Source organism: Mercenaria mercenaria, chromosome 4 (assembly GCF_021730395.1).
Source record: "Mercenaria mercenaria strain notata chromosome 4, MADL_Memer_1, whole genome shotgun sequence".
In the NCBI taxonomy this organism is placed as follows: Eukaryota; Metazoa; Mollusca; class Bivalvia; order Venerida; family Veneridae; genus Mercenaria; species Mercenaria mercenaria.
In genome coordinates this window covers 9638779-9652139 of record NC_069364.1, presented here as the reverse complement: position 1 = coordinate 9652139, position 13361 = coordinate 9638779, and positions in this window count along the sequence as shown.

Here is a 13361-nt window from a genome sequence, read left to right as displayed (position 1 = left end):
TGTGTGTAAGACAAAGATAAATTTAGTTCAAATCATAGTGCAGTTGATAAATCGGGACACAATCAGTTTAAGGACATATGAAGTAATGCTTTCTTGTATTGAAACGTAGGTGTCAGGACCACGATTTCATATGATAACGGAGATAAAACATAACTTATAAAGAGTTTCATTCCCTTCTGTGTGTTTTGGTGAACTATACAGGAATAGTACCAGGTTATCACGGATGTATCTTAAGTATGTTTGAAGTGGTCAGTTTCCCCCCATAACTTATAGACTTAATTATATTTAGAATTGAACCTTCACTTTTTGGTTTACAAGTCATAAAACCGTAGCTGATTTTTTATGAGGATGTGGTTTACAAACTTCGTAATACCATAGGTATCCAAATTCTTGTATATATATAATGCAATTTTGGTGTTCAAAACTTTTACATTTGGACACTACACTTTCATCTACAATTGTGTTGGACGGGTCAGGTGGCTGACTGTATGATAGCCATTTCGTGAATTATTCTCGTCTGCTTAAGTAGAGCGGGCAGACCAATGCTCGGCGTAAAAACTACATATTTTAAATCTAAAAACTGATTTTACATTAACTTATCATACTTTTTTTATCGTCAGTTTGTAGAACAATCTGTGAGTATTCAACCATATTCGTTTACATATTTCTAGTCACACCGTGACGTAATAGACGGGAGCTAAAAATAGTACCAGTAAAACCTGTGCGGTTTTTGCGGAAGTATACCAACGCTCGGCGTACGGCATATTAATCTGCAGGTTGTAATTTTGAACTATCTATGCATTAAAGTGAAGTATAAGAAATATCTAACACAAGACATAGGTTGTATTGATTAACCGATTATTTTAAGTATATAAACTTGTACGTAAATTACCCCTCTCTTTATTCTGCATATACAAATTGAATAAACACATTTTATACAACAATTATCTGAAGGAATTCATTTGAAGATAATTTATCACAATTCTGTGAGTCTAACTTCAAGAAATCAATAACTTATGATATTTGATGATTTATTTCCATTATTTTTGGAAATCTTTTCAAAAGTGTCATTAGTCCACATAGTATATATCAATTACTTGAACAGCATAAGCTACAGAAAGTGCAGTACAATTGGTCCATATAAAATGCCATGATAAGGGTTTATAGTTTATTTACGTATAAAAAAAATAAAATAATTAAAAAGAAAAATGCTTTTTTCTCCATAATTCCGCCTGCAATCTACGTTTTTAATACATGTTTTACCAGAAAATCTGTTTTAATGAGAGCAGAACACAAAACTGAACGGCTTTTAGCCTTGCATCGTCTGCTTTACTGTGACCACGTGACCATACCGGAAATGAACCGCACTTGGATAAAATTACGCGTGATGTAAACAAACGAAAAGGGACTCACAAGAGCTGATATTTTAAATATATATTAAGAAATTCCCAGAGAAACGTGATATACGCCGAGCGTTGGTATGCGCCAAGCATTGGTCTGCCCACTCTACTATATTTCAGTGGCACTGTCTAAATTAATACATTTAGTTCATGAGTAATAAAATAGGAATTTTGTTAGAATATATAGCTTTAAAAAAATGACAGCAAATTAACCAACAGGCAGCATTTACAACATATCACTAAAATAATGCTGTGCTTTTCAGGCTTATCATCAAACGTTCCCGTATTGTCTGTAATATGTTATAAAAATAATAGAAAGTTACAAAAGGAGATTGAAGTCATACATCATCGTTGCTGATCATATAAGTTTGGCAAATAAGGGATGCACCATAAATACTTCTATTCCTCAAAATGTTACATACACCCTTGCGCGTGTTATTTATCCCCCGTGTTGTTTGTGAGTATTAAAAACGGACAATATGCTATTTTACCGTTTGCCATATATGGCCTGAATTTGGTGGTTGCTACATACCCTAGTAGGTTTGTTACCAGTAACAAATGTTCTGTGTCTTAGTAACAAAATGTACCGTTTGCCATCAAGTTAGGTAAAAATATTATAATTGTTTTACTATATACGAATCAAGGTGGAATGCGCCTAAGTTGAATTCGTTTAGTTCCGTTTCGAAACATATATATTTCAAGTCTTAGTATTCTCATTCAACAGAGGTTCGATATGGTCCTTTAAGTTACTGCTGACAGTTTTCGATATTTCATGATGTTTTATAAATGTTTTGTTCAGTTCCATGCAGTGTGCTTTTATTTCTCCTGTTGTATAGTTATTGTATTGTGTATTGCTGGATTATATTTGTTTCGATGTTCTTAACCTTTAAATATGATTTTGTGCTCTTAGTTTTGTTTAAGTTGTCGTATATTTATGTTGATTTGACAGTGAGCCGGTACAATATGTAACAGGTTAGAGCGTTTTCATTTCGCTTAAATAAATCATAAGAAAAGAAAACATGTAAGAATACGATTGAAAACATATTATGTTTTATTGCTTTATTTTATATCTTTGCCTTTCTTCTTTATCTGTTGTCTATGATTTGTGAAGTTTTATTGGTAAGAATTGTATTTGAAATAAACGTTACACCTGCCTCTTTATTTTTTTTGTTGGGTTTAAGGTCACACCGACACAATTATAGATCATATGGCGAATTTCCAGCTTTGATGGTGGAGGAAGACCCCAGGTGCCCCTCCGTGCATGCGGGCAACTGGGTAGAACCACCGACCTTCCGTAAGCCAGCTGGATGGCTTCCTCACATGAAGAATTCAGCGCCCCGAGTGAGGCTCGAATCCACATCGGTGAGAGGCAAGTGATTTGAAGTCAACCACCTTAACCACTCGGCCACGGAGGCCCCTGCCTTTTTATCACTGATTATTTGATTTGCCATTTAAAGATAAAGAAACACTACGTAGTCCAGATGAATTCAGTGTTCTTATAGTCCTCATGTAAAACACCTAATGCAAAGTCCCTATCTCTTAAAATGTACTAATTTTAATGTCTCTCACGCCGATCCGCGTTTTCGAATAATCCCCGGGTAATAATTTTAATAACACCTGCGCAGAGGTGTCCTTTGCGCAGGTGTTATTAAAATTTCAGTTGCTATTTATATTTTTCTTGTTTGGGTTGCTTCGGTATAATAAAATTATAGCCTATTGGCTCGGGTGTTAATACATTTTGAGGGTTGACAATATCAATAACACCCTCACTGACATGTGTTATTTATATATTATAACATATGTTTATTTTTCTTTTAATTGTTGTTATTTATTTGTTGCCTTACTTTTATTGTTTTGGCTAGGCTTATTGTGTCTATGATATATTTAAGTAATGCATATGTGATTTAATACTAAAACACCTTACTGAATGCGAAAAAAAATAAACAAAATTAGTTTGATGTAATTCAAAGAGTGTGAAAATTTTCAGGATAAAAAATGCAATACAATGTAGTAGGTCATCTAGTTTACACAGATCCACTTGAAAATGAACGATTGTTGCGCGTAATCATTTACCTTAAGCAACCAAACTATCGAATAGTCTACATGGTAGGAATACACTTGTGTACGTGTAGCGAACAGAGTTTGAATTATGTCTGTGATAGCACTATCTTAATAGCAGTGATTGTATGAAGATTACGTAATTTAAGCAAATGATAAATCTTTATGATTAGTAGGCCTATATATTATTAAGTTATGTGTCCGCCGTGATTTGAATGGTGACTTTTTCAAGTATTAAAAGCTGCATGACAAGTATTTGTATAATATTTGTATTTATTTTTCCTATATGGATTTTTCTATGGTATTGTGTTCCTTACTTTTAGGCAGTTGACTATTTTGGTAAACTGCACTTATTCTTCACAAGAAAATATATTCTGTCGGCATGCATCTTCTTCCTAAATATTTGGACATTCAATAGGTTTGCCCGCGCCGAATTGTGCCCACTACATAGCTCTGTAGTGCATTTACCATCTAGCCACGCCCACAGATTTACCAAACCACAAGCGGGTTCCAGAAGCCAGTAACTGAGCTGGCTTTCATCAACCCTGAAGACGTGGTTAACTTGTAAACAAGTCATGATGAAGTTAAACACTGATCAGGTGTGTAATTTTAGTAATTAAAATTACAGTTTTTTACTATTCACACACATGTAATGTCACTGCGGACGAAATATACCGAGTTGAAAAAGCAGTGACATAATTTATACATTTGGTAGTGGCTGACCAGTCTTTCACTGCTGTTCCTTACATATCAGTAAAGAAGAAATGTCAAGACGTCACGTAGCCTGTCCTCTAGGGCTTTCCTAGGCGCCCGGTAATCAGTTTGTGTATGAATACTGTAATGAATAAATTAAATTACCATTAGCTATCCTACTCGGCCCGGCGTCGGCGTCTTTCCGCGTCCACACCTTGGTTAAAGTTTTGATGTCTTTCTCTTTATCTCTGTTATTACTTAATAGATTTGCTTCAAATTTAAAATAGTTACTAATCATCATCATCCACATCATATGGCACAAGGGTCATAACTCTCACACCATTATAATTATTTCATGAATTATCCCTCCTTTTTACATAGAATTTCAGGTTGAAGTTTTGGTACACTTTCACTCTATCTCAGTTATTACTAAATGGGTTTAATTTAAACTTAAAATAGTTAATAGACATCATCACCCATATCACATGACAAAAGGTCCATAACTCCAGTACCAATTGTTCATGAATTATGCCCCCTTTTTACTCAGAATTTTATGTTAATTTTAATGCATTTTCACTATATCTCTGTTATCACAAAAGGGATTTGATTCAAACCTAAAATAATTATTAAGCATCGTCAGCTACATCATTTGACACAAGGACAATAACTCCGACACCTATATTTAATGAGTTATCCCCCTCTGTTATTGAAACTCTCGCACCAATATTTTATGAATTACCCCCCCAACCCCCTTTTTACATAAAATTTCAGGTTAAAGTTTTGATGTACTTTCACTCTATCTCTGTTAATTATAACCAAACAGGTTTGATTCAAACTTAAAAAGAGTTGTACCACATCAACACCCACATCATATGACATAAGGGCCATAACTCTTGCACCAATATTTCATGAATTATGCGGCATTAATTTTTACTTAGAACTTCAGGTTTATTAATTTGTGGTGCACTTTCACTATATCTTTTTTATTACTTAATAAGTTTGATGAACTCTTAAATAAATTCTTCCACACCCTCCTCCTCATTATATGGCACAAGGTCAGTAAATATGGTGCAAATATTTCATGAATTATATCCCCTTTTTACTTATAATTTCAGTTTAATTTCGATGCTCGTTCACCATATCTCTGTGGTTACTAAATCGGTTTAATTAAACGTAAAATGACTGTTCCACATCCTCACCCAAAACAAGAGCTGTCAGTGGACAGCGCGCTCGACTATACTCAGTGCTTGATAGTATAATATAAGCTATGAGTAAAACTTTAACATTACAATACTGAAGCATATTCTAAGTCGAAAAGGGGCCATAATTCAGTCAAAATGCTTGATAGAGTTGCCTCCTCCTTTTTACAGACTGGGGTCATGATGGTAAACAAGCATGCAAAATATGAAAGCAATATCTCAATGGACTTTGAAAATATTTTGGGTGGTACGCAAACTTTAACATTTGTGTGACGCTCACGCTCACGCTAACGCTCACGCCGACGCCGGGGCGAGTAGGATAGCTCCCCTATTCTTCGAATAGTCGAGCTAAAAAAACATTATTTTTATGATCATGTTTATGTTATACAACTAAGTATGTTATAAGAGGAATTCAAAACATTTCTCATTACTTCCTGTACAACAGATCCCATAACGTAACACTTCTCTTTGTCAATGGTTGTCTCGGCACAATTACTGCGCACAACAACAACAACAAATTTGGATTTTTTTTTAATGCGACAATAACTTCACATCTTAAAGCAATAGCATTTTAATACAGATATTGATCAGATGTAGTTTTGCAGTATATTATGTAAAGTTTCATTTGAAAATACTTAATTCATAAACAAATTGATTACTTGACGGCTAGAAAACCCTCACAGGAATTGCTAACCGTCCAGTTACCAGATGGCTAGAACACAGGCTAGGCGTCCAGATACCGGACGGCTAGACACTTTAAAAGAAGAATGCACGACCACCCAACCACCACTGCTCAATTTCTTCATTTGACAAATTAAAAATTCAAAATTGATTAGATGAACAGAAATTAAAAAAAGATGACAACTGTCAATTTTTAAATTTGAATTCAACGAAAATTTGGTTATGCCTTTCAAAAATCAAAATTGGTCAAATGGCCTTGGTCAAATAAGGCCTAAACAATTGTTTGTTCCCGACCTACCCTAAATTTTTTGCCCGACCCTAAATGGCCTTGGAGATTTATTTTTCAACTTTTTAACAACAAGAGGGTCAAGATGGCCTAGGTCGCTCACCTGAGTAACACACCATAACATGTAAACATGTTTGACCAAGTGATTTCATGGAGACAAATATTCTGACCAATTTTCATTAAGATTGGACCAAAACTGTGGCCTCTTGAGTGTAAACAAGCATTTTCTTCGATTTGACCTAGTTTTTGACCCCACATGACCCACATTAGAACTCTTCAAAAATTTCATGAAAACAAACATTCTAATATAGTTTCAGGAAGATTGGAGCAAAAAAGTGGCCTCTAGAGTGTAAACAAGCTTTTCCTTCGATCTGACCTAGTGACCTAGTTTTTGACCCCTCATGACCAAAATTGAAACCATCCAAGACTTCATCAAATGAAAAATGCAGCCCTTATTGCCTACAAATATTTTTCTTTGATTAAACCAGGTGACCTAGTTTTTGACCCCAGATGACCCAGATTCAAACTTGATCTAGATTTCATCATGATAATCATTCTGATCAAATTTCACAAACATCAAGTGAAAAATGCAGCCCCTATTGCACATACACAGTTTTTCTTTGATTTGACCAGGGTGACCTAGTTTTTGACCCAAGATGACCCATATTCGTCCTTGACCTAGATTCCATCATTACAAACATTCTGACAAATTCCATTGATTTTCAAACTTGAATGGTGGTCTCTAGAGTGTTAACAAGATTTTCCTTTGATTCATTCAAATTAAAATAAAGGGAGGTTATTTGTCAAAAATTCACTCCAGAGTTGTCTACCCTGATTGTCTGGGTCCACTTAATCACATGATTGAAATTTGGAACCAATCATGCAAGTAGTTACCATATGTTAATTTAAATTAAAGACAAAGGGAGGTAATTTGAAATAAAATCAGTCCAGAGTTATCTACCTTGATAATCTGCGACCACCTGAAGACATATACTTGAACTTTCAAATCAATCACGTACACATGATTAGGACTAGTGAAGAAAGAAAAATGCAAAACAATGTGAAATATAGCAATTTTTATAAATTAAGGGCACATAACTCTGGTCCTACTAAACTGATTTAGCTCTTGGAACTCGTCCATGATCTTTTATTAATCATACACATTCTGTGTAAATATTATTTGGATAGGTGAAGAAATGAAGTTGCTCGAGTGTAAACAAGGGAAAATATAGCAATTTCTGTAAAATCAAGGGTGAGTAACTCTAGCCTAATGGTCAGATTTCAATCATAATCAAACTCATCTGAGATCTTATGCTCATACACATTCTGTATAAATATGATTTGGATTGCTGAAGGAATAAAGGAATAAAGGTGTTATAGTGTAAAAAAGGTAAAATATAGGGATTTTTGCAAAATCAACGGCCCATAACTCTGGTCCTACTTGTCTGATTTTTTTCAAAATTGAACTCATCCAAGATCTTATGGCAATACATATACTATGTAAATATGCTTTGGATTGGTGAAGAAATGAAGGTGCTAGAGTGTAAACAACGTAAAATATAGTATTTTTTGTAAATCAAGGGCACATACATGTACCTCTGGTCCTAACAAATAGATTTTGCTCATAATTGAACTCATCCAAGATCTTGAGGTCATACACAACCTTTGTAAATATGAATAGGATTGGTGGAGAAATGAAGATGCTAGTGTGTAAACAAAGTGAAATATAGCAAATTTTGTCAATCAAGCAAGGGCACATCACTTTGCTCCTTCCTGCCCGAATTTGCTCATAATCGAACTCATCCCAGATCTTGAGAACAAACACATTCTTTATAAATATGATTAGGATTGGTGAAGAAATGAAGATGCTAGAGTTTAAACAAAGTGAAATATAGCAAATTTTGTCAATCAAGGGCACATAACTCTGGACATACTGATCCGATCTAGCCTATAATCGAACTCATCCGAGGTCTTGTGCCCAAAAGCATTGTGACCACGTTTGATTAAGATTGTTTCAAAATTGTGGATGCTAGAGTGTAAAAAAACTAAATGTGAACGGACAGACGACGGACGGACGGACGTGCCACCGAAACGAAGGAGGGGCCATTTCTTTTGTTATTTTCTTTTGTTGTATAGGGGGCCCTATAATCTATTGTTAACGGATTGAAGCTATTGTTCTCCTTTGTTCTCTTTACAGTTAGATGGCCCTCCCTTTCTTTTAAGTTGCTCGGACGGACGGACGGACGGACGTCGGACATTCATCGATCCTAATAGTTCACCATGAGCCTTCTTCTCAGGTGAGCTAAAAAGTTGCAAAACAGCACTTTTCTTTTTATGTTTTAAACATGGTCAGGTGCCCGCTCTTGATGAAATAATGCACTTGAATTTTACATATAGATGTATAGGTTACGTGATTCGTTTCCATGTTAACATTAACAAGATCTGAAAACAGAATTGTTATAAAATTCCTTCATAACTGACTCAAATGGATAAATGATTTCAAGGATTGTTCATGTTTTCTCAATACCATGCTAAATGTTAACAATATTAACAATAGCTGTTTGAAAAACACATATGCTCCCCTTATAGGCTTAGATATTAAATGACCTTGACCTTAGACCCAGGTTCAAGAGTATATACTAAATGAGACCAACCATCATATAAAATTTGAACTATGTAGGTCAAACAGAACTTAAAGGTGGTTAATCAGATTTTGGTCAACTATTGGATTTGTTCAAAACTTAACCAACTGACCATTTACACTTATTTGTTCTCACCGAGTTCTTAATACAAACCCGATCGTCACTGGAAGTATATTTCAACTTTGATTTTCCTACCCTGGTTGCCCAACCAAGATAGCGTTATTTTAGCATAATAATAAAGTTAAAAACACATTTTGCCTAAGGAATGATATGAATGTAAGCACTACTGTATTAAAGTTGTCAAAGATTTGCATTGACAAATATATATTTCGCTGAACTTCATTAGAAATGCGTTTATACAATTATTATTACCTCCCTTTGTCTATCTCGGTTGCGCAACCAAGTTAGATTGAACAAGAGGGCCATGAAGGCCCTGTATCGCTCACCTGACCTATTGACCTAAAGATCATCAAGATAGTTTCATTAAGATATGGTCATAAATGTGTCCTCTAAAGTGTTAACTAACTTTTCCTTTGATTTGACCTGGTGACCTAGTTTTTGACCCCATATGACTCAGATTCGGGCTTGACCTAAAGATCATCAAGATTAACATTCTGACTAAGTTTCATGAAGATACATCATAAATGTGGCCTCTAGAGTGTTAACAAGCTTTTCCTTTGATTTGACCCGGTGACCTAGTTTTTGACCCCACATAATCCAGATTCAAACTTGACCTAAAGATCATCAAGATTAACATTCTGACCAAGTTTCATGAAGATACATTCATAAATGTGGCCTCTAGAGTGTTAACAAGCTTTTCTTTTGATTTGACCCAGTGACCTAGCTTTTGACCCCACATCACCCAGATTTAAACATGACATATAGATCATCAAGATTAACAATCTGACCAAGTTTCATTAAGATATGGTCATAAATGTGGCCTCTAGAGTGTTAACTAGCTTTTCTTTTGATTTGTCCTAGTGACCTAGTTTTTAATCCTACATAATCCAGATTCAAACTTGACCTAAAGATCATCAAGATTAACATTCTGACCAAGTTTCATGAAGATACATTCATAAATGTGGCCTCTAGAGTGTTAACAAGCTTTTCTTTTGATTTGACCCAGTGACCTAGTTTTTGACCCCACATCACCCAGATTTAAACATGACATATAGATCATCAAGATTAACAATCTGACCAAGTTTCATGAAGATACAGTCATAAATGTGGCCTCTACAGTGTTAACAAGCTTTTCCTTTGATTTGACGTAGTGACCTAGTTTTTGACCCCAGATGACCCAATATCGAACTCATTCAAGATTTTATTGAGGGTAACATTCTGACCAAGTTTCATTATGATTGGGCCAAAAATTGTGACCTCTAGAATGTTAATAAGCTTTTCCTTTGGCTTGACATGGTGACCTAGTTTTTGAACCCAGATGACCCAATATCGAACTCATCCAAGATTTTATTGAGGGTTTCATTCTGACCAAGTTTCTTTAGGTTGGGTCAAAATTGTGACCTCTAGAATGTTAACAAGCTTTTCCTTTGATTTGACCCGGTGACCTAGTTTTTGGTCCCAGATGACCCAGTATCAAACGCATCCAAGATTTTATTAAGGGTAACATTCTGACCAAGTTTCATTAAGGATGGGCCAAAATTGTGACCACTAGAGTGTTAACAAGCTTTTCCTTTGATTTGACTTGGTGACCTAGTTTTTGACCCCAGATGACCCAATATCAAACTCGTCCAAGATTTTTATGAGGGTAACATTCTGACCAAGTTTCATTAAGATTAGGCCAAAATTGTGCCCTCTAGAGTGTTAACAGTCAAATTGTTGACGACGGACGACGGACACAACGCGATCACAAAAGCTCACCTTGAGCACTTCGTGCTCAGGTGAGCTAAAAATAAATTAATTCTAAAGCTACACGCTGTTTTAGAATTTACCGTTTATTTCAGGTAGATGATATATTCCAATATTTATCAAATGCAAATCGAGGGGTGAATGCGAAAAAGTGCTTCTTTATTTATATGCACTTAGAACTCTTTCGCATTCACCTCTCGAAATGTAAAACTAGAAATTATATTGAAATAAAATGAACTAATCCGCTTTTGTATTAAAGGGAGATAACTACAAAATTCCATAAAAAGAAATAAAATATCCAACACGGATCTAACTCTGTGTAATGGGTCTTATTGTTCCTTTAATAAATGTCTAAAAGATTACTATGAAAAATGTCAGATGTGAATGACCACCTTTAAAGATGCGCCGCAAAAAAAATATTTTCTTTTCTATTTCCATGATCATCATGGTAATTATACATGTTTTGCATGAAGATAATGAGAAATAACAAGTATCTAGTTACAAATTGACAGTGACATTATATAAGGCCAAGACAATGTGTTTAATGTCTAACTATATTTATAAAACTATACTGAATGAGAATGACTGAATAAGTTTGCAAATGAAGTTGCGAAAAAAGGAGGAAAAAGTAGGTCACTAGACCGTGGTGGGTCTTTAAGGTATTGATTTAAAATTGATTTTACTCTAAATGACACTGACCTATGGCCAGGTGACCCATAAATTATTGAGGGTCATCTTCTCAAGGAGACTGGGTAAATCAGATCTGCAGATGGAGATCTATAAATGATTTGATGCTAAGTAAGCTTGACCTTTGACCCAGTGACCCGAAAATGAAAATGGTCATCTACTTTGAAGTATGTAGGTAAACAGATGTTGAGATACTGCTTTAAAATGGATTTGACCCTAACTGACCTTGAACTTTGACTACATGACACAGAAATTATTAGGAGACTAAACAACCAATAAAATATGAAGGCTTAAGGTCAAATATTTTTCAAGATAATAATCAGAAACGGATTTAACCAATTAGGACCTTGTGACCTTGACCTTTGACAAAGTGACCCCAAATATCAATAGATGTCATCTACTTAAAAAGACAAATTGTGAACTAGGCCAGACGTCCGGAAACCGTTTAACTGTTCCGGGTCACTATGACCTTAACATTTGACCTACTAAGAGGTCATCTGCTGGTCATGTCATGACCAACCTCCCTTTCAACTTCCATGATCCTTGGACCAAGCTAATGACTTATCATCCAGAAACTTGTTTACGGGACTAATAGACAGACGGACATCTGCAAAACAATATACCCCTCCTTCGGAGTGGGGGTGGGTGGGGGGGGGGGGGGGGGGTAATTACCTAAATTATTGTATAAAAACATTAAAAAAAATTAATAAGTGGTCAATGATAACCCTAAATCTCTCACCCAAACTTCACCGAATACTGGGACGTTTTTTTTGGGGTAGAACACTAATGAATCGTTATGGTAGTTACTGGGGTAAATGTTGTGACTAAGTTTCATTACAATTGGGCTTAAATAGTGGTCATTGCGCTTGAAAGAAATTTGAAATTGAACACATTGATGAAAGTAAACATTTAAACATTTAATAAATTACAAGTGCTATCTACTCTGAGATTTCTTGCCAAGGGTGATTTTTCGTCAGAGACGAGCGATCTTCATGGAATTTCTAAATCATCAAGCAGCAGGATTGTCTCAATGTATGCAATGCGATATGTAGGCGTTTGATAAACATTGATATGCCAGACCCACACCAAGCACAGGTTAGCAATCAAGGAATTACCAGTAATGGCACCACATAGGGCAGCAAAAGCTACCTTCGTTTGCGGAAGGGATATCATGACAATAATGTGCAAGCCGTTTGTGACCAAATACAGGAGGTAAATTCTGAATTTTTAATACTCATTAATGAACACTGTAACACTTGAATGTCAGGCTGTGCGGGTATCTAAATATGAAGTTATTTCAGTAATGTGCTGTAATGTAACTAAAATATGCATTGTTCTTGATTCTGCACTACTACTGACATGTTCTATTAAATTATTTAATACAAGAAGAATGACTTGAGACATGTATGCAACAAATACTACACTTACTGCTTGATTTCCTACTTCAGCTGTAATGTTTATGATATTCATTTTAATCATAACATATATGCAGTTATCTGTTACACAAAAAAGTAAACAATATTTTAAAATTTTATAAACAAGAGGGCCACCTTGGCCTCAGTATCTCACCTGAAGAAAACCTTAACCATCATACTTTGCTTCTAACTAGTTTTGGTGAAAATCCTTTAAGCTGTTCATTAAAACAAGTTTTTTTAAAAAAACAAATCTGCATTTTGCTATTACGCACTAAAAATGCATAACATCAGTAAAGGTATTTCTATTTTAACTCTTCTGGCTCCTTACAGGGCCAAAGTGGCCCCATTTGAAGAAATTCGACATAAGACCTTTTAATGATGTAACAAACCACGTTTGTTGAAGACCCATCAAGCAGGTAATGATAGTAGTTGTT